Source organism: Rhinolophus sinicus, linkage group LG02, assembly GCF_036562045.2.
Source record: "Rhinolophus sinicus isolate RSC01 linkage group LG02, ASM3656204v1, whole genome shotgun sequence".
Taxonomy (NCBI): Eukaryota; Metazoa; Chordata; class Mammalia; order Chiroptera; family Rhinolophidae; genus Rhinolophus; species Rhinolophus sinicus.
The window spans coordinates 119,103,610-119,126,958 of NC_133752.1; the positions used below are offsets into that span (position 1 = coordinate 119,103,610).

At 37.9% G+C, this 23,349-nt stretch overlaps 1 long non-coding RNA gene across 3 annotated transcripts in view; it reads left to right on the forward strand.

Annotated features, from left to right (window-relative positions):
• Positions 1-9,238: 9,238 nt before the first annotated feature.
• LOC109452865 (uncharacterized) overlaps positions 9,239-23,349 on the forward strand; it is an 89,376-nt gene continuing 75,265 nt past the window's right edge. Inside the window, exons 1-5 of one of the 3 annotated variants that reach the window (XR_012493892.1) lie at positions 9,239-9,321; positions 10,381-10,449; positions 14,966-15,041; positions 21,429-21,519; positions 22,414-22,467. This is a non-coding gene — a long non-coding RNA (uncharacterized LOC109452865). Of the gene's footprint in view, positions 9,322-10,380; positions 10,450-14,965; positions 15,042-21,428; positions 21,520-22,413; positions 22,468-23,349 lie in introns of those variants that run through there. The other 2 variants (XR_002138198.2, XR_012493893.1) reach the window with 2 other exon arrangements.

The following is a 23,349-nucleotide window of genomic DNA, read 5'->3' on the forward strand; positions in this document are numbered from 1 at the left end:
TGCCTTTGTTTTTGGTGTCAAATTCCCAAAAAAATCATTGCCAAGACCAATGTCAAGGAACTTATTCTTATATTTTCTTGTAGAAGTTTTGAGGTTTCAGGTGTTACATTCAAGTCTTTAATACATTTTCAGTTGATTTTTGTGTATGACGTAAGATAGGAGTGCAATTTCATTCTTTTACACGTGGCTGTCCAGTTTTCCCACCACAATTTATGGAAGAAACTATCCCTCATCATTGTATTTGCTTGGCCCCTTTGTCAAAAATTAATTGGCCATACATGCACATGTTTATCTCTGGGCCCTCTATTCTGTTCTATTGATCTATCTATGTCTCTGTTTTTATGACAATACCATACTGTTTTGATTACTATGGCTTTGTAATAGATTTTAACATCAGGAAGTATGATGCCTCCAGCTTTGTTCTTCATTCTTAAGATTGTTTTGGCTATTTGGGGTCTTTTGTGGTGCCTCACAAATTTTAGGGTGGTTTTATCTACTGTAAAAAAATGCCACTGGGATTTTTATAGGGATAGCATTGAATCTGTACTTCACTCTGGGAGGTATGGACATTTTAACAACATTAATTCTTTCAATTCATGAACATAAAATATCTTTCCATTTATTTTCATCTTCTTCAATTTCTTTCATCAATGTCTTCGAGTTTCAATGTATAGATCTATTACCTCCTTGATTAAATTTATTTCTAAGTATTTTATTCTCTTTTGTTCCATATGTACCTGTACATTCAATACTTCTATGGGAGGAGGAAAGTTCAAGAGCCTCCTGTATTGCCATCTTGGTTAATTCTGGGTATTTTTTAAACTATTAATATAAGGACAACTATTAGAACAAAAGGACAAAACTTCATAAAAACCAAAAAATACTTTAAAAAATAGAGAAGAGAAGCAAATAAAATGGGCCACATAGAGAAAGAAACATTCTTAGAGGAAAAGAGAAAGGTGGGGAAAATTGTACAGGGTATAAAACTATTTACTTAAGAAAAAGGAAGACATTAAAAGGGGGGGGGGTTGTGATCATATACTTATCAGATTATATCAAAAAGGAAACAGAAGAATTAAACATAGAATTTTAAATAACTATCAAAATGAGGAGGGTTCAGAACAAAAACTAAACTTCTTTGAATTTGCCTTGTTTAGAATATTTGACTTGGGGCCATGTAAAGGTTTTCAATAATTACAAAACCATTTTAAAGCAAAAATAAAGTAGCTGTAAATCTGTATCCAGTTATTGGCAAATCACACAGAGAAGACTATTTTAAGTGACTTAAAAAAATTAATGATTTGGCTGATATTCCTAGTAGGATGTACCTGAGGACAAAAAACAAATTTTTTTTTAAATAGTTTCAGGTAATCATATTGTGGTGGTAGTATTGGTATTGCTAATCTAAGACTTATGTCAATGTTGTGGAATAAAACAAATGAAACGTTCTGTAGTACTTCTAATTCAGTTATTCGTGATGACCTTAAGAACCAGGATTCTCAGCACGGGAGAAAGGCAGTATAGGTGTAAAATAGAAGAAATTAAATTTCAAAAACAAGTGCTCCTGAATTTGAACTGGAAGTGTCAGTATGAACTCATGATGTATTTTGACTTTTTAAAAATATGTATTTCTATTACATGTAATAGATGTGTATATCTGTATACATGTATATAGATATACATACAAGATAAGCCTCCAGCATCTTATCATGCCAAATAAGCAAGGAAATTATCATAGACTACTAAGGTCATGTCCTTAGGACTCAAGAACCCACTTGAAGAAATTCCTGCACCTCTTCACAAAAAAAAAAAATGGACAATTTGAACATTTAATAATTATATAAACTGCAAGAAGTTTAAGAACAAATAATGTTTAAATCCATGGGGACATATAAATACTCATAACATTTTTTCAAAACTTGATCACCATTGGTAGATAAAGGCCAAAAAAAAAAAAAATCAAGCTTTTCGTATGTGAAGTGAGCTATCAATATAGTAAACAAAAGGAAGCTTCACTTTATGAAAATGTTTCAGATAATATGTGAAGAAGAAATCGTGGAATTAGAATACCATAATTTTGCAAATTGCAATGGATTAATGGTTCATTCATTGAGCATCAATGGCTGCTGACATCACAAAAAGAGTGCCAACTAAACATTATGCGACTCCTAATGAAAAAGCATGTTGCTTATGAAATAATCATGTCAAAAAATAAAATCTTACTGAAACTTAATCAAGCCTATGTATGCAACTACCAATTTTCAAGAAATACCAAAGATGGTGAAAGCTACTCTGCAGGGATGCAATCAGCACTTTTCAGACTGTGAGAAACTCTACAAGACAAAAAGACCAGTTTCTTCTACAAATAAACTGGAAGGGGTAAAAAAGGAGTGAGCACCTATAATTCAGAAGAGATACAAAAGACATATCAACCAATCACACTGTATGGATTTGACTTGGATCCTGATTTAAAAAAAAAAAAAAGTTAAAAAATTATGACAATGGTATGATAATTGGAAATTTGAACACTTACTGGATATGGATATTTTATGATATTAAAAATTGTTAGTATTTTTTTATCTTTAGCAATGGTATGTTGGTTAGAATAAAACAAATGTGTCCTTATCTGTTAGAGACACATACTTAATATTTATGAATGAAATCTTGTGATTTTTCAAGACTTACTTCAAAATAGTATGGAAGGAGGAAGTAGATAGGAATATAGAAGAAAATTTATTGTTCATGAGTAGATAATTGTTGACCCTAGCTGATGGGGACATGGGAGTTATTATACAATTCTGCCAACTCTTATAGAAGTTTGAAATTTCTTAAAAGTTATTGTAAATGATGGAACACATTGATATATATTAACTAGGCACATATCTCCTGACTTTCCAGGTTCTAATGGTAGAAAAACCCTAAAAATATGACCTAGTGTATAATTAGATCCAGAACATTACCCACTCTTCCTAAATGCACAGATATCTCTACCAAATAGTGAGATATTATCAGTCTAAAAGAGAAAGAGCAATAGAATAGAATGCTTCTATATTTGGTCTCTAAGAATTTCTGAAAAAAATATTTTATACATTATTACCTGTGCCAAGGGAAACAACGTGGTACTGGGAAAATAATTTAGCAAAGAACTCCAGAATTGATATGATAGGTCTTTCCTATCTGCATCCTCTTACAAGATACGGACTTTCCTCCTTCACGGGGAAATTCCCATGACCTTAAATTTCCTTTGGAAAACTCTAGAAATTTATCCTCTTGTGGCTGCAGAGGACTCTCTCAATAATGAGGCTGGTATCAGCAAGGTTCCCATGCCATTGGAGTGGAGGGAACTTAAGGGCAGTGGGTGGTGTCCGTGCCCGGTTAGGCGGGTACTCTGTAATCCTCATGGTGTCACTGCCGTCTGTTTGCCAACAACTGGGGGATGGTGATGCCCCAAATGCCCCAAGATAGAACCACAGGCAGGAAGTTCAGTAATGTCACCTGGCTTGCCAGCAGCAGACAAGTATGTTGAGAGATTAGAAATCCTTCCTAAGGTCCCCAGAACACATGTGTCCAACACGTGTTGATAAAGTATTGACATGAGAATTTTTTTTAAAGGATCAATTTTCTTACTATTGGTTCTATTTCCAAAGTTTCATTTATAATACATACAAGAATATTCTTGAGGGGGCATAAAACCCTGTTTTCTGTGATTAGAGTTTACAGACCAGAAAAACACAGAACATTTGGGGTGTCCTATAATTGACTTTTATAATATACAGTCTCAAAACACTGCCGTAGTTCCATTGTCAGTAGCATTGTTTCATCCTCATCATAATCACCATAATTACTATTCACTTGGCACCTGCTATATGCTAGGTCAGCATATGTTGGGGAAATATATTCTTACACAGTGTTTCTATGTCCACTTCTTTTGAGGATAAAAAAGCATAATGGACTGTAAATAAATGAGAGTAAAATTATAAGTGTTGCCTTCAATAGATCCCAATTTAAATGTAAAAGTAAATTGTTCTCTAACTTCAGTACCGAACTGCTTACAAATTACTTGGAACCTAGCGTGTCTCACCATATTGTAATTTCTATGGATTTACCTCTTTGTCATTTGCCCCCATGATTCTGTCACTCAGTAAAAATAGGGACCATGTCATGTCTATCTAACCCACCCTGGTAAACTCAGCAGAGGCTCAATTCATATGTGTCAAATGAATGAGTAAATAAATGCATGAATCAATGAGCAAATATAACTCACCACTGATCACACTGTGCCATGGTATGAAGTCACTGTACCAGAAGTAGTTCATATATTACTTTATGTAATCCTCACAAAACTTCTGTGAGGAAATATTATTATTCCTGTTGTACAGATCAGGAAATTGTGGCTTAGAGAGTCTAAGAGATGGACTCAAGTCACCTTGTAAGGAGATGGTATAGTCAGGGGTCTAACCCATGCTTGGTGGATTCCAGAACCCGGTCTTTCTGCCACCCCAGCCTCCTGCCTCTGGGCCTCACACTGCTTCCTGGCAGGGGGTGAAGAAATACAACAGCTGGTAGAAAGATCCTACGTTTACAAATTGAAGAAGGTGATTTCAGAGTCCCACACCAGAGCAAGGGCACTGCCCCTCAAGCAGCTGCTGACTTCCCGCCATCACTAGTTTAATTTTAAGGAAAAAGTTAAAGTGTGCTCACGTTCACATGCATTTGCCTTTTTGTGGATTTGGGCTGTGTTCTTTATTTTGTTCTAAATGGGACTTTTTCTCTCTTTTGTTTACATTTCTGAAATAGTAGACCGTTGTGCTCTGTATCAAGTCTCATTGCAGTTGCATGTTAATAAGTGCACCTCCAAGTTTCTTATTTAAAAAGATATGGAAATGCAAGATTCTAGTGAGTGTAAATATTTGTTTACTACATCCTCACGCTGGGAGAAAGAGTTTATTCGTCTCTTTCATTTCCTAAGACTATTAAACATAGTAGCTCTGTTCCTTTTCACTTTCACGGCTTTTCTGGAGTTTCACATTGTCCATAGAGCCAATCTCTGGATTGCCGGCTCTTTGTTGGATACATGTTAGGTTCAGTTCCATTCTTTTTCCGAGGCTGAAATAGAAATAATAGGTATTTCCTATGTGTATTTAACAGAAGTGATCCCTTATTTTAAGGGGAGAAAATAAAAAAGAAAAAGAATAGTGATGATTTCGTGAGGTGTTTTTTGTTTTTTAAGCCACTTGCCTTTTACTGCTAATGTTTCCCAGATATTTTTGCCCAGGAAATCTTTTAGAAGGCAAATATAACATTATAGTGATACTCAGAGTTCATCACTCTGATCAGCCAGTATATTGGCTGGTACCAACACACAAAATAACTAAATAGGTGCCTCGAAGGAGGAAAAAAATATCCTCTATTCAAAGATTAGAGCTCACTTAATCACAAAATGCCCATTTGCTCTCAAGTGAGTTTCATTAAAAGTTTAAATTGGAGAATTTCTATTCAGAGATAGAGGTCAATGGCACCAAAATGTTATCTTCAATCAGGTGGACATATATTTCCAAAGGTTTATTTATAATCAGGTGGATATTTGTTCCTGACTGGGGAATAAGGAAAGGGTTTTTGTATATAATAATTGTAGATACTAGTCCTTTTCTTCATTTCTTAATGAATCACAGAACTTCATATTTGTACATTGGCTATCAAATATATTTTTGAGATCTATTCTAAAGCAATTGGACAGTTAAATGAGCAAACAAAAATACCAGCATGGTACCAAAATGTCCTTCTCATCTCAACAAAATATCACTACCACCTGGTAAGCATATTGTTTACTACTATATTTTGCCGTGTATAATGCACACTTTTTTGCCCAAATTTGTGAGGGAAAAATAAGGATGTACGTTATACATGGGTAGTACTAATTCTGTATCTATATAAATGTTTTTAATTCTTTTATTTATGCTTATGAGTTAAAAATGTAACTCTAGAAATCAATAGATATCCGTATGCAAAATAATACCCTAGAACACAATAATTGGTTTTGTTGAACTCACAACAAACTTGCAAGGACGAAGAGTTCTTGGTCTTCTACGATACGTAAATATTATAAATTTGTTACCGGTACATAAAATTTCTTGTACCTTGTATCTGTTCTTGTGTTTTGTAATTATTTGTTACATTTCTTGTACCATAATATGTTAAAAACATAAATGCTAAAATTCCTTTATAATACAAAACCAAGTACCTAAATGTAAACAAATAAAAACTTGAATTTTGTTTTAATTTTTCCCTGAGAGTTTGGACCAAAAACGTGGGTGCACATTATACATGGAAGTGCATTATATATGGCAAAATACAGTAATTAAATTGGTACAGTTATCGAGGGATCCCTTTTGGTGTTTGCATGCGCCATTGTTGTTCCTCTTTTTTTATAACCTTTTTTGAAAAGCTCTAGCCCTCCATGAAGCATTTTATCAGAGAATAAGAAAATCACTGCCCCACACAAAATTTTTTTTAATATAGCAAAAATTAATGATCTTCATTTGTTCTGTCAGTTTCTTTAGAGTAGAACTATATTTCGTCTCTGTTTTGCATAGTACTTTGCCAGGCACACAGGGGAGTTGAACAAATAGTAGTTGATGGTAATTATGATGCATTCTGTGCTTTTTCGCAAGGGACACATGCTAAAGATTAAAAATAAATTCACAACTAATTGACTGCCAGCCATAAGCTATGCTGCTGGGACTTCCAAACTACCAACTGGAAAGAAAATGACTGAACAGATTTTGCCAAGGACCAACCCAAAGATTAAAAACAACCTTCCCTACTTAACTGGCCTAATCAGATGAATGGCAACTTCAATATATTTGTAATTCTCCAAAGGGCCCACTTCAGGAAATGAACCTTTAGTTGCAGGTGTAGCTCATTCTTCTAAGTTGTCCCTTTCAAGTCATCAATAAATAATTAGTTATTGAGGACTACCTCTGTGCCTTGTGCACGCAGACTCTGGGTATGCAACTGTAATAAGACACCCACAATTCTTTCCTTTGTTGTGTTTACCCTAGCAAGGAAGGAAAATAGTAAGAGACTAAGTAATGACAGAGAAAGATGAGGAAGAAAATAAAAATGTCAGACACCCTGTTTCTTATTTTCTATTTGTCACTCCTAGCTCAAGTTGAAAGCAGGAAGCTTAATACTTTTATACTTTGTGCATGAGAGATGATCCAGGAAACCTTAGTGATTGTCTTTCCCAGCAAAAGATCCATAATGGTGTAAGAACACTCAACTTACTAACAAGTCATATGGATGAGCAATAGAGAGGCATTGAGAAGATAAGACTTTGTTTTCTTTAAGGGCTTAATTCTACCTCAGAACCGGAACTAACCTTGCCAGAAAAGCCTTACCAAATGAGATTTTTCTCTCTCCTCTTCATTATCTGTTTCTTTTTTGTTGTTTTCTGGTCATTCTTTTTTTTTTCTTTGACCTTTTGTCTGCCATCTCCTCCCTTCTTTCACAACACTCAGAGTCACAGATTACAGTTGTATGACAGGAGTTATTAATGTTCATCAGTATCTTATTTTCCTCTGTTATGGGTTAGACATTTCCATGGCCCCTTGAGTTAGGTGTGGCCATGTGATAGTTCCGGCCAAAGGAATGTGAGGGAACTCTGGGTCAGGCTTTTTTATGGCTTGTATTTGACTCACCAACTCTACCTCATCTGCTGATGTGGAAATAACCTGAAGCTTAGAGATTAAATGGTAGTGACAGGAGATGGTGGAGTCTCCTTCAGTCTTAGTCCTTATGTGACAGTGATTAGCAAAGCTCTCCCTGACATTGTGAATGAGAAATGATCTGAAGTTTTGGGTTTGTTACCACAGCATAACTTGAACTATTCTGACAGATACAGGTAAAAGAGGAAGGGGACTAAGTAGCACACACAGCCATGAGGATGTTGGCAGCATAATTCACATATTAAACAAGTATTTATTGAGTTGCTACTATGTTAGTGCCAGGATCTAAGCTGGGAATATAGAGAAAAGACAATAAAGTTGCTACCCTCAAAATGCTTGCTGTCAGGAAAAACAAAAAACAAAAAACAAAAACAACGACAACCAAAAAAAAAAAATTAACAAGTATACAAACAATTATGATAGAAGTTGACTGGAAAAACTTTTTTATTTTTTTTTAATCAGCCTAATATGATGAGAAAAATTGGGAGGAAACTTTATCTAAAGAATATGCAACTAGAAGTTAGGAGTCCAGCCCTGACATTTTCGTAAGTCATTACTCTGTGGGTATTACTATCATCAACCTGTTTATTATTACAGAACATGTGTGACTTGAGGCAAATACTGAGTTTTGTTTGCATCTTAAAATGAGGGAAAGATGATATTCCTCCTCCCTTGGAGGTCACTGAAGTGGGATGAATACCCAATAGCAGAGAACATCTATGTACTCTGAGTTCTTAGGGGAAAAAGAACACCCCAGGCATAGCATCTAGTGGAAAGGCCCTGGCTGTCATTTCAGTCATTGTGTACAACTGAGACCCTTCCCTGAGCCATGGTCTCCTGTCAGTCATTCCACAGGTGACCTCTGAGCATTCACTGTGCCAGCTACTGTGCCAGGCCAGGGGTAAGGCAGTAGGCAAGGCCTGGTCTCTGCACACTCTACCAGCCAGCAGGGCATATGAACTTTAAACTTTAAGTGTTATGATCATTAATTGCATGATTACAAATGTCTTCAGAGCTAGAAAGGGGATTTTATTGGACCATACGGTTGAGGGACCTAAATAGAAAGAAAGTCATCAAAGGAAGCTGATAAGTAAACTAAGTTTGGAGGACTCTGTAAAGCCAGCATAATGATCTTTACCTTGCAGGTGGCTTTAAGGATTTAAAAAAAGAAATATTCGAATTCCTGGCAAATAGTTGGCTCTTAATAGACACTAGTTATTGAACAATGTCTTAGGAACCTGTGCTTACATAATCCAAAATAAAGCACTAAAGGGGGAAAAAAGGATCCAGCTTTTACCGTATATTAAGATATATAATTTTTGCTACTATCACTGTCACTATCAATATTAAAACATTACACTGAGCTGTTTCATAATTGTATTTTTGTTTCCCCTGACACCTCTCAATTCAATCACTGGGGAAGCCCCTGTTGTGTTTTGGTTTTGTTTCCTGTTCCTTTCCTGGCAACGGGGTCCATTTAGTTGACTGGTTGCCATAGGAGCCTGCTTGTTGGGAAGGGTAGTTAACTGTTCTAAGGAAATCAGCACACTACAGGAAAGACTGAAAGTCTCTTGCCCGGATTATGAGTCAACAGGTAAATTTGATTCACTGTATTTCAAATTACTCTAGGTGGGGTCTAATCTGTGGTGGAAATAGCAGCGTAAAGGTTTTATTGTTTCAATATAGGTATTCTATCAAATCAGTTTTATCTGTATTTGCATGGCTATAAACAGTTTAAATAAGTCAGTCTTGATTTTACCACTTTATTTTATTTGATGACTAACTTTCTTTTATTGCTTCATAAATGAATTTCATGGAATTTTTAGCTTAGATCCCATTCCATGGTAGTGAAAAGGAATTTTAACAGTGTGTTTGATGATGATAATTGTCAATGACATACAGAACAGGATGAAAAACAAGAACTGCTCAATAGTGGGCATAAATGGGGAGAAAGATAATGAATATCTGTATCTGTAAGACTTTCAAGATGAATCTATAGAAATTTTTTTAAAAAGATATTCATAAATGCACAATCAAGGGCTAAAGTTAAGCCAACATGAACTTCAACTGAGCAAATTGTTTCACTCATTTGTAGAGGTGGGAAACTAACATATACTTCGTCAAGCTCATATTATTTCATTTTAAACTCCCAATAATCCTTTAAAGTAATATGATTGTTATTCCCATATTTTGAATCAGGAAATTGAAGTTAAGGTCACAGAGAAAGACAGTAAGTGTTTTGACAAGGACCCAAAGACCCTTAAGAACGGGGGAGGGGGGGAAGTAATTTATTATTTCAGTTGAGTATGAAATAAATTAAAATTGAATAGTTCCTAGCAAAAGTGTAGAAAAAGTGTGACTTTTGAAAAGATGACAATGAAAACAAAGTTACATAGAGACAAGAGTACAAAAACCGGGTTTATGCTCTGTTGTTTGTTGAAAAGGAAGCAGTGTTACATTGGCAAAAACAGCCCTGTGCTTTCATTCAGTGGAAACAAATCAGAACGTTCTCTGGAACAGGTTTGGGCTCAGTGGAAAATCATGTCCTGGTGCAAAAGTAATAGCCATTGTAGATAAATGACCATTTATAGTTTTTTATCTTGGTTAAACTGTTATCTTCCAGTCTGTAAAAGATAATTTGAATCTGTTGCAGAGCTTTTTGAAGAAAACACTCTGCCTCTTATGAAATCCATCTCCCCAATCTTTGCTCCGGAATTTGAAGGTATTCTGTCAATATCTTGGAAATAACATCTCTGAAAAGCAGACTGTTCGCCCGAGTAGCATCTCCCTCTTTGAGTTATATTTTCCTCGCCTAAATAGCAGGTGGGGTTTAAAAGCAAGAAAAGGTCCCTGTAGAGAATTTCTGGTCTTTCCATCACTGAAATCTAAAGGCGTGCTTTAGGAAAAGGCAGAAGGGTGGTGTCCAAATCAATTTAACACATAATGGGAAAAGTGCAGAACCACTGGAACAAAACAGCTGATGAGCACTAGATTACAAACTTCCCACACGATGAGATGGCCTCAAGACAGGTGAGCTGAAAGCCACAGATTAAAATCCTTCACTGAGCTTCCTAAAATTAAAGTTTTCTTCGTCACTAACAATTTAATCCTCAAGAGAACCGTTTTAAGGGCTCACACACTCTTGGGTTTTGCTCTTGGAAAGTTGAAATAAAGTTAAATAGAGGAAAAGTGCATATGACAATATTTCTTTTTTACTGTGTTCAAATACATAACATAAAATTTACTGTGTTAATCATTTTAAGTGTACAATTCAGTGGTATTACATATATTCATACTGTTGTGCAACCATCTCCACCATCTATCTCCAGAACTCATTTCATCTTAACAAAACTGAAACTCAGTGCCCTAAGCAATAATTCCCCATGACTACCCTTCTCCAGCCTCCTGCCACCACCATTCTATATATTTTTTTTTTTTTTTTTTTGGGGGCTCTCCCGTTCTAACCCAGCCCGTGCTAACCACTGTTTTGTTTTCTGTTACTATGAGTTTGGCCTTTTTTTTTTTTTAACGTATACCACACATAGGTAGGACCATTAAACATTTGTCATACTTTGTCTGGCTTATTTCACTTAGCATAATGCCCTGTAGATCTATCCATGTTGTTGCAAATTGCAGGATTTCCTCTTTTTTAAGGCTTAATAGTATTCCACTATATAAATATATATGCATTATATATCTAAACATATATAATTCCATTATATATATATTAAATTCCATTATATCTACCACCTTTTCTTTATCCATGTTTTATCCATCCATTCATCAATAATATTTCATGCCATAAAATGCTTTTCATTTCTAGAATGGCATTTTAGCATCAGCTATCACTATGCCTATTAGCATGAGTATAGATGACTAGAGCCTGTTCACCTTGGAGATTCCCCTGGCAAAAGACGCATCTCTACCAGCTCTTCTCTATATACAGTAGGATTCCACCCACACTGCTAAATGGAGACCTCACAACCCACAAGGCGCACATTCCAGCAGAGTGTGGCTGGGGAGATCGGAAGATCGAGCACAATTACTAGACAGGCAGAACCTGAAGTCTCCATGCCTGTAACACACTTGGTAAACAGCCAGGAGAGAAACGGCCAGCCCCCGAATTCGGTTGTTTCCCTGTACCTTGCATAGAAGAAGGAGAAAAACAAAAAGAAGAAAAAAATCCCAATGATTCATTCTCCTCTAATCGTAGTAGAAAGCGGTTCTACTCCAAAGGGGACTTATTTTCCCTTCCACCCTCAGTCAGCACAGAGGAAGGGAAAAGGTCAGGAGCCTGCTTGCTCATCCCTTCTCTCTACAAATCACCTCTGAAACCTTGAGTAAGTCACTTAGCATCTGAGCCTCCCTTTCTTCATCAGCAGAGTGTGGGGCTGAGAGGAAAGTTTCCTAAAGTCCCTTGCAACTTGAAGATTCTATGATAATATAGAGCTGTTTCCAGGTGCCTGGCAAAACTCCTAGTTTCTGTCTCTGTTGTTTCCCAACGTACATTTAAATTATGGTTCCCTCAAGTAAATTTCAATAAAAAGTCTCCTTACCCAGGCTTAATTGTAAGTTTTAAAAGGTGGAAGGGAAGAACCCACACAAAGAGTTGTTGAGAGACCAGCGATTGCTACCAGGATTAGAATCAGCACTTTTCATCTTGCCAAAATTCCTCTCTGAAGTCACACAGGCCAATCCTCTTAATAAAAGAGGCTGGAATCATCACACCCAGCCTAACAATGGTGGGAATTTCAAGACATTGTTAAGTCACTGTCACATGAAATTGAAGTTTCATAACAGATCCCATATTACTAGTATCCCTTGCTAGGAAGCAAAACCACAAAAAAATAAACTTCTAACCAGAAAAAAAAAGTGTTTATTTAAACGCAACAGACATCTATTGCTTGCCCTTGATATGCTCGGACATGGGACCCTTCAAAGAGCTTCAACAGGCCTCAGACCCTCTGGACATCCAATCTCACATCATATCAAACAAATTAATACACATCCACACCTCATCTTAAATACATTTTCCTTTAAACTGCAAAAGGATTTTTATCATCTTCTTAAAATTGTTTCATTTTGAGGTTTCTTTATCTTATTTTATAGCCTATCATTTCTTTTTCATAGCTTAAACATTTTCATTGGTTGTTTAAATGTTTCATGCCTCTCTGGCCAATGAATTAAAAGCTTCATGATTAGCCCCGTATTCAACATTGTTCTGAAAAATACACCAGATCATCAGAACTGGGCCACACTGAAGGCACAATCTGTGACCCCTCCTCCAGTTACCCCACAGGCTAGCTACATCCTGTAAGCCCAAAATGTATTTTGGAGCCTCCAAAGCTAATTCAGTCTGCGTTCTGATTTGAGGCCAGCCCTTAACCTCTTGGAAAACCAAATTCGGGAGAAGAAATCAAGTAAATGCAAGTTTCCCTTCAGAATATCAATCTGAGAACCATTTCAACATGGTCTTCAGAGGACTTATAACTTCCTAGAAGTCGGTTCTTCCTGTCTCATTATAGACTGACCTTTGAAATGGAGCTTTGCTCATATGCCATGGTTGTACTGAAATGCTTCCAAGGATGAGCGTTTTCAAGGAAAGCAACCTGGCACCTGGGCAGGCAGGGATTGTAAACTGGAAACTATGTCCTGTGATTGGTATTGGAAAAATAATCAGTCCACCAGATCTTCCGTATCGGACACTTGCTATCTAATCTAGAAAACATTCTAATTGTTCTCATTTTTTCCATGACAAAATACAAACTGTTGCCTCAAGAGGGAAAAAAAAATCCCAACTAATCTTGATTACAGGGTCAAGGACACATTTAGGACAGCAGCTCTCATTCGGCATTGTTTTGGACATCGAGAATGCATTTCACTAAGGCTCTCCCTGAGCGTTTCGAAACAAAATTGCCATAAGCCTTCATACAATGAACTATGTCAATAAAGTCCATTGACAATTGAAATAGTAAACCTGTTCAAGAATCTCAAGTTTAGAATCATATGTATGAGCAATTTCTTGGACCTCTTAAAATCTCCTAGACCTCTGGTAAATGTTGCACTCTCCCCAAATCTTCCATGGCCCAAAGATGCCCCAGGTGCTTAGAGACTTTCCAAAGTAAATGGACCTTCTTTGCCTAACCAGAAACCAGGACACAGGCCTGACAGTGGAATGGAATAGGTAAAATCCATACTTTCCTAGAATATCTAAAATGTATGATCTCTATACCAGAGAGGATCCCTCTATGAAATGACATTTGGGGGAATAGAGGGTCAAATGCCCTCCACCGCCATATTCAATTCCAACTGATAAATCTGCCTTCTGCCTTTATCCACGATGGAGGAAAATAGCAGAGGGGATGACAGTGGTACCAGGAAAGGACTTTGCCAGCCCACACAGCAGTTCTCTTCTTATAAGAAGAGTACTCTTCAAAGAAAGGCGATTTGTGATAGAAACGAAACAAATTTCTTCTTCCTACTCTTGAGGTGAAAGTCATAGTATATATATCTGTATTATGTTTCAGAAGTGTACTGCCTGGACTTCTCCTGAGTTATGCATTAGTCCACAGAAGAGAGTGATATAAATTTCTTCTTTGTTTTTCTTTTTATTTTCTTTCAGCATCAGTCATACCCAGTATGGTCCTGCTGACGTGGGACTTGGGACCTGTCTGGCAAACATGATTCCCAGGTGTCTCCCATTCCATGTAGCCCCAGTCAGGCCCGAAGGGCATTTGAGATCACGCGAGATTTGTCTTCAAGGGACTTAGCAACTCTGTTCTGGAACAGGATGGACCATCGCAGCCTGGGATGTCCCCCAGAAATCCTCCCCTGTGGCGTGGTTTATTCCTACAAAGCACAGGGACTGATCCCAGGGAGCTCGGATGCCAAATCAGCATGACATGCGCATACATGCTCAGTTAGCAGACCCCCTTACCCCCAGCCCCTGCACTCTGGCATCAGGGAACCCTAAGTTTGTGTGAGCAGGGGTTGGCCCAGAGCAGCTGGCCATCGTCTTGGGGCTAGTGGTTCCCCACACTGCACTCCTGATGCAGAGTGGGAAGGTCATTTATGGCCCTGTGCCCCCTGGGAGATGCACAGGGCCACTGTGGAAGCCACGCCTCCCAGGTTCCTCTCCTAAGAGGACTTCCAGGCACTGCTAAGAAATTTCTGTAATTTAGAGGGTGACTGGCTCAACTTCCCTTCTTCATAGGGATGTTTGTTTTTTTGTTTTTCAGTTGGTAACAAGTGCCAGGTAAAATAGTACCTCTCATCTCTGATTTAATAGCAAACAGCAGTCTGCATATTCCTTTGGTAAGTTGTTTTTTAAATCTTTCTACTCATACAGTCTTGTGTGGGTGCTGCTGTGTGATATACGAGTATTAACTGCACCACCTTTTTTCTAACTAATTGTACCTTAGATTAGACAAAAATCCCTGAAAAAAGCAAAACACTGTGGTTAGGGTATTACTATTTTCAAGTAGGATGTGACAAAAAACAGGTAATAATATTCTCTAAGGAGAGGCCAATGTTGGGGAAAAATTGAGTTAGGTGGCTTATTAAGATTTTTATTGAATTTTAAGAACTTTCTGATTTGTTTTGCTTTTAGAAAGGGCCCATCCACTGTCTTTTGAAAGCATATTATTTAGTCTGTAACTGAATCCTCCGTGATTAACATTTTTTAGAGAGTTTAATTTTTAAATGCACTGGGGAGCTTACCACTGAGTCTGTTTTTAAAGCCTGTTAGGTATTTCATAACCCAACTATTATGAAAATTTTAGCAGCTATCTGCTCTGCCTTCTGATTATAACTATGTGTAGAACCTCTTCATTTAAGTTAATATTTTTTCTTGCTAATTAGGAAATTGAGGCCAAAAGTTATGAAATGAATACCTACACTACTATTTAGTTACAAGAGACCTAACTTAAAGGGGTTCTTTCTATCTCATGGTGATACTTAGGTATGGTTTTGTTTTGTTTTGTTTTTTTAATTTTTTTATTGGAGAATATTGGGGAACAGTGTTTTTCCAGGACCCATCAGCTCCAAGTCGTTGTTTTCACTCTAGTTGTGGAGGGCGCAGCTCACTGGCCCATGTGGGAATCAAACCGGTGACCTAGAGCACTGGGCTCTAACCACTGAGCCCACTGGCCACCCCAATACTTAGGTCTGTTTTAATACTTTGTGTCAATTTGGTTAGGTGTTTGGAGGAAATCTAAAGGTCTTAGTGAAGCTATTCCTTTTATCCTCTAACAAGGTATTTGACAACCCTAAAATTGATCCCCATTCATTCATTTATTCAACACATATTATTGAACCAATAATAAAGTTGATTCAAGTGGCTAAGGAGGAAAGTCCAAAGTACGTAAGGCTGGTCCTGCACTCAGGAAGCCTGGCAGGAAAGCTGTTATACTTTGGCAGTTCTCAGGGCTGCCTTACCCGGTAGGCACAGCAGGCAGTGTCTAGGGCCACAGTATTTTTAAGGGCTATGAAATGTTTTAATTTCAGTATCTTTTCAAATGAGAAAAAAGAAAAAATGAATCATCCAGCCTGGATTACATATATTTGTTTTTACACCAACACAGTCATAAACTATGATTTTTACTACTGTGTTTGTGTGTGTATGTGTGCGTGCGTGCGTGTGTGTGCGCGCGCTCGCGTAGGAAGAGTCCCACGAAGGCAAAAGTGCCGGCATGCAGGCACCCATGAAAGTCATACTATGGCTCTGGAAATGCTACCCCAAACAAAGAAAGCTGAAGGCTTTGTTTGCCCCAGTTACCACCTCAGAGACCGTATCTATCCACCTTTTGTCTCTTTTTCTATATAGCACTCTTGGGAATTTTGCTTCAGGCTAAAATTTCCTTGACAGAGGTCCAACCCCAAAGATAGCTCCTGTGATTGACCAGTAGAGGGTGGTTTCCTGACTTCTGACACCAGAAGTTTTTCTATACAGACAAATTAGAATTAAAACACCATGGCCTCAAATTTATGTCATTTTATGACTTTGGCAAAGCCTCCCCAGAAGACAAATTTAAGATTTTCCAAACTATGATGTTAATAGATATTCTCAGGGGGAAGGGGGAAAAAAGTTCTGTTGATCAAAATTTTGGTGAATGCTGTATATAATATACCCTGTTCTTGTTGATTACCAATGAGCATATTAATAGTTATCAGATATCCTACCAGTGTAAAGAAACCTGGTTAACTTTGTAAACATTGCTCTTAGTAATATTTTTTTTTTCTGATGTAGTTTCCTGGGCAAGGAAAACAAAAGAAAAAATAAACAAATGGTCTATATCAAACTAAAAAGTTTTTGCACAGACAAGGAAGCCATCAATAAAACAAAAAGACAGCATACTGAATGGGAGAAGATACCTGCCAATGATACATCCCATTCACTCTTATGATTTAATTTTTCACCTCTTTATAGTTATTTCCTAAATTTATATTTCTAGATTTGATCCCTCTCCTGTTATCAGCATTTTCTAAACTTATTTGAATGCAGAGCCCATTTTCAAGAATGTTTACTAATATTTCATGGGACATTAATGTGCCTTGGAACATAATTTGAGAAATACTGGTCTATACCAGGCATTGGCAAACCTTTTATGTAAAGGGCCATATTATAAATATTTTAGGCTTCATGAGCCAGATGGTCTTGTCACATATACTCAACTCAGCAGTTGTAGCTGAAAAGCAGCCATCGGCACTACATAAGCAATGTATTCCAATACAACTCTACTTACAAAATAAGCAGTTGGGTTGGATTTGGCCTAAGGGCCCTAGTTTGCCAATCTATAGTCTATGGTTTCCACTAAAGCTTTTCAGAAGAGCTATAGCTCCACCCTGAAAGGTTCCAAAATCATTTCACCACATATAACATTTGAAAACAATCAATGCATCCCAAACTTTTATTTTTAAAAAATCTTTTTGTCCTGAAACTGATTATCAATCTAAATAAATCGCTACACTTTCCATCGAGTTCTTAAAAGTGTTTGCTGAAAGACAAGAAGGCCTTATATTTGATCCCTTTTTCCCTCATCTACCACCCCCCTCCCAAATATATGGTGATGGAAGGAGAACTGACCCTGGGTGGTGAACACACAATGTGATATATAGATGATGTATTACAGAATTGTACACCTGAAACCTATGTAACTTTACTAACAATTGTCACCCCAATAAACTTTAATTTGAAAAAAAAGAAAGACAGGAAGGCTGCTCACTAAAAAATAAACCGTGTGGTTATCACTGGATGCTGTACTACTGAAACAGGGCCCAGTTGGCACCCCCACGTCCCTGGCCTCACCTTTTCTTGACCTACATATAGCTTAATAATAGATCATCCCCCTACGACTTGAGTTCAGAATGTCGCCTGTCCTACCCAGTTCCCTGTTTTAGAAAATTACCCTGAAACTTATGATTAATACCCTTATTGACCACACTCTCTATAGTCTAGCATTCTTCCCAGGCTACTCCCATCATTGTTCCTGGGTTGATGACTCCACCATGGAATCACATGGCCACAGGGAAGGCTCCATGCAGACCCCTGAAACCATCAGGTAGCCTCTGGAGGGAGCCCAGATTTTGCCTTAAATACCCCAAGACTGACTGAGAATGTAACAGCAGTTTTTGGAGGTGTTAACCTGCTGCCTTCTCAGACCACCGGTGCTCTGATAATAAACGCTTATTCTATGACCCAACTCCTGTGTCTATTAGCTGAGCAGTGCAGGCAGCATGAGCCCCAGACTCGTTTGGCTTCCGGTTTCAGTTTCTGGCAACCATGAAGGGGTAGCCTCATGGCTCCTACAATAAGTCTTTCCGCTTGTGGAAGGTCTTGGGGGCTGCCTGGGACTGGGAAGATTCCTTCGCACAAGACCAACCTTTGGAAGCAGTTGCTGAGCAATTTTGCTCACCAAGGTGGTGTTTGTGCCAGGGCCTACCCATCACAGACACCTTTTCTGCTCAGTTGGTATAGAATAAGCATTTGCTCTGTTTCCAGCCTCTATTTACTGGTTTGGAAAGCAGGGTGGCCCCGGTGTGCGCAGCTGGAGGATTTTGCACTCACCATCTAGGGCTCCTCTTTGAAGGCCACCTGGGAGTCATACTGACCCATTGGCGCCAATAGATGAGGCTGCAATATCCAGCAAGGCATAATACCCCCACCAGTAAGGGGCTGTGGTTGCAAGCTTGCTCTGGTTCTGGAAGTGCACTTATGGTTGGCAACTCTGTTCCCTGGGAAGCAGGGCCCATCTACCACACTGCAAAAGCCACCACGTCTGGTTTTGGCCTTTGGGCATCTGGTGGTCTTAAGGACACATCTGGTTTCTGGTTTTAGCCCACTGGCTGATTGTATGATGGTCAGTGGACCATGTATATGGAGTAAGATGACATCGCATCCGAATCTAGCACCTAGCTAGGTCTGGTTTATCTGGTGTTCAGATCCAAATCTGGTTTTTCTGTTTGTCTGTCTGATCCAGGGAATACTTGGATCTGTCTGTTTAAATCTGTGTTAAATGTGGCCACATTTGTTCCAGCTCAGTAGTGGGATCTAAGGTTTCAATTCCAGCCAGGAACCTGTTGGGCAAAATATTAGGCCATTGGCAAAACTATGGCTATGAGCCGTTAACCAAAAAGAAATTCACGTTCTATTACAGTATTGCTTGGCCAATGTATATATTAGATTCTGGAGGACAATGGTCAGTCAATAATTTATTGAATTATTATACTATTCTGCAATTGGAATTGTTCTGTTAGAGGTCTGGGAAATAGAATGAAATTCCTTTTGTATAAGCCTCTATCATAGACTCTGAAAAGAAGGGAACTACAGTAAACTGATAGTTCAGAGAAAAGGGGACTCCGCCATCCTTTAATCCACTTATAACCAGGAATGCCTGACGCTGAAGTAACAGAAGAAAAAAAAGAGACACCTTTAAAACCAAGCGGCTAATTCTCTAAACCAAGCCATACCTCCCACCCCTTGTTCTAGCCTCTTTGAAATTGTAGGGGCAATTGTAAGATCTTAGGTCCTCTCTGCAATTTTAATAATTCTGTTTATATATATATATATATATATATATGATCTCTGATGCCTCTGATTGTCTGTATTTCATATATAATATAGTGTTTTTGTCCCTGGGTGGTATTACCAGTTTATAATATTTGATTGGCTTAAAGAAAACAGGATTAAGTGCTTATATAAAATTTGAATAATAAAAAACTAACCCAAGTACTTTTCAGGATCACATGATCTAAGAAAATGTTTGATACTAAGGCTAGTTTAACTTTTGGATGAATAAATATGTCTTTTATGGTTATTAACATTAAATATGTTATCTTTTATTTTACCTGGGTTTACAAAAAATATGTTATCTCTGTTACAAAATTTGTCAAGAAAATAGCTTGAGTAATAATTAACTTTGAAATCTCAGAGTTAAGAACTAATAAAATGTTAACTGAAATAAGGTTTTAGGTGAAACTTTTCAGATGTAGATGCTTAGATGTGGTTTCTCAGCATCTGTTGGTAATTTAAGATTTTAATTTTACTAAGTCGTGTTAAATGATAAAAAATTATTGAATTTCTAGGTATTTCAAAACAATGAAATAGTGAAATATTAATTATTAGCTAGGTCTGAGTTAATCTATTGCTGACTTTTTGTCATAGGAACGTTAAAAGACAAATTAAGATCTGTAAATATATATGTATCTTGTAGTTTATTACAAAAGGTTATAACCTTATTGAAGGTTGCAAAATATGTTCCTGGATTTTCCAATGGAAATGTTAATTGTTTGCTTTTAGTTTTCAGTAGAAATTAAGGTCCTGAAGGTTATGGATTCTAATTAATATGAAAGGAAATAATGTATGTTTTCAAGGAAGGTATAAGATATGGAAATGCATTTTTGAAGGAACTGAAAGAAAGTAGTTTGTCCTAAGGAGAGTTATTTCTGGATGAGTGAGAGGAGACAAACTAATAGGGGCTGGGAAAGTTATAGAAGGTTTGTGAAGAAAAATCTTGAGAGAATTTTGTATAGAGTTAAGCTAAATGTGATTAATTAAGTAAATTTAAATATCAAAAGTAAGCTGGCATAAAATTAGTTTTCTCCCTCTGCTAAATAAAACAAAGTTTGTTAGACTATTGGTCTGCTACTGATATTATGAAAAAGTTTTCTGCTTAAAAAGCAAAGATTATATGTGTCATCAAAATAATTTTCTATGTTTTATATTGTCTTAATTTGGCCTCTAGTTACTCAAGAAAATTAAATCTAAGAACTAAGTTTTGCTAACAGTTAAGTAAACTTCTGTATTTTAGAACTGCTAGAGTTCATGTGCCCTCCTCGGCATCAGATACAGGCCAGTGTCAGGAAGCTCAGATGTCTTTAACAACCGAGACAGGGAAAACGAGGAAAGAAAGGAACAGTGAGACAGGAGATGAGGCCAGAGACAGTTAATAGATTTTTGGCTGCAGTTAATAGACAGGCCAAGGCCAGGGCCACCTCAGGTCACCCTAACAACCCCAGAAGAGGCTTTGGATGTGAAAGCCCAGACAGTGGAGTAGGAGTGTGCTAATCCTGCAAAGCAGCCATGCCACCTATGCAAACTAAAAGGGCCCTTGGAGGAGGGCTTGTCCCCTATTCTGAAGGAAGCAGGAACCAACTCCTTCCCCACAAATGATGGTGGTTGACTGGTGGGTCTGGGGTTCCTAGTGGCTCTCTAGAGGTAAAAGACCGGCTCCCCAGAGGAAAGAGGCAATTCTCATCACTGGAGAGAAACTGTGGGTGACCCTTGATGTGGCAGGTAAGCCTGTTAATTTCCTGATTTATATGGGAGCTATTTATTCTGTCTTAATCACTCACTCTGGACCTATTTCCTCTAGACCTGCTCAGTTGTGTGGATAAATAAAGCTCCTAAATTTGGGCTCATACTCAAGCCTATTACTTACCATTGGCCTATACCTTAGAGGAAACGTAAAACGAGCAAATCAGACTTAAATCTGGAAAAGTTTTGTCAGGGGACCTCTAAGCCCTGGCTCTAATTAGTGCTCATTGCTTTCGATTCTGACCTCAATTCTAATATTTTCTACCGTGTTTCCCTGAAAATAAGACCTAGCCAGACCATCAACTCTAATGCGTCTTTTGGAGCAAAAATTAATATAAGACCCGGTCTTATATTAATATAAGACCTGGTATAATATAATAATATAATAAAATGTAATACCGGGTCTCATATAAGACCTGCTATAATATAATATAATATAATATAATATAATATAATATAATATAATATAATATAATATAATATAATATAATGTAATATAATATAATACAATGTAATACCGGGTCTTATATTAAGTTTTGCTTCAAAAGATGCATTAAAGCTGATGGTCCAGCTAGATCTTATTTTCGGGGAAACGTGGTTTGTTGTTAGCTTGGGGGAGAGGTTCAGCAGTTACTTAGGAAATATGGGGAACCGGCACCTCCCCCAGGCCAACCCCCCTATACGTTGTAGCCCTGGAAAACCATGGGACCAAATACTATAAGAAGCCTAGAGGGGGAGGGGTCTTTAACAGACCAGTTAGCTTCTAAATGCAAGAGACCCTTTGCGGTTTTCCCGAGCACCCCAACTGTTTTCGGGTTTCAGAGAGTCAGTGGCTGGGTCCACTTCCCTTGAATCAAACTTATTTCATTTAAGTCTCCACAGGGTTCCCCCGGAAGGAGGACTGTCACTTCTGTTCCTGTGAGCCAATTGAACACCCTGAGGTCTTCTTCAGACAGAACTGCTGGAGCAGCTCATTATTGCTTCTCTACTTGTATCCCATCTGGGACGCCCATTGAGCACCTTTTGGCTCTCCTCTTTCTCGGGCTCCTCTAGGGAGAAGAAGCAAGAAACTCTAGTGCCCATAGGCAGGGACAATGCCCACTTTCAGCAGAAAGCAGCCAAGAATGGTCATCGTCCCCTACCCTTGCAACCACACTAATGTTATAGAAATAAAATTAATAAAAGACAGGGGGGATTGAAACAGGGCCTGGTTGGCACCCCCACAACAGAGGCCTTTTCACATTTCTGGTCTCACCTATTCTTGACCCACCTATAGATTAACAATAGATCGTCCCCCTGAGGCTTGAGCTCAGAATGTCCCCGGTCCCACCCCATTTCCCATTTTAGAAAATTACCCTGAAACTTATGATCAATACCCTTAGACTTATTGATCACAAACTCTATGGTCTAGCATTCTTTCCAGGCTGCTCCCATCATTGTTCCTGGGTTGATGACTCCACCATAGAATCACGTGGCCACAGGGAAGTCTCCATGCGGACCCCTGGAACCTCCACATAACCTCTGGAGGAATGCCCAGATTTTCCTTGAAATACCCCAAGCTGGACTAAGAATGTTAAGGCAGTTTTTGGAGGTGTTAACCTGCTGCCTTCTCAGACCACCGGTGCTCTGATAATAAATGCTTATTCTATGACCCAACTCCTGTGTCGGTCTGTTGGCTGAGCAGTGCAGGCAGTATGAGCCCCAGACTCGTTTGGCCTCCAGTTTCACTACTAGAAATTTTTGTTTTGTTTTTTGTTGCTCTTTTCTGTAGCATTTTTGTAATCAGAAACAAAAACAATAGAGGGTACC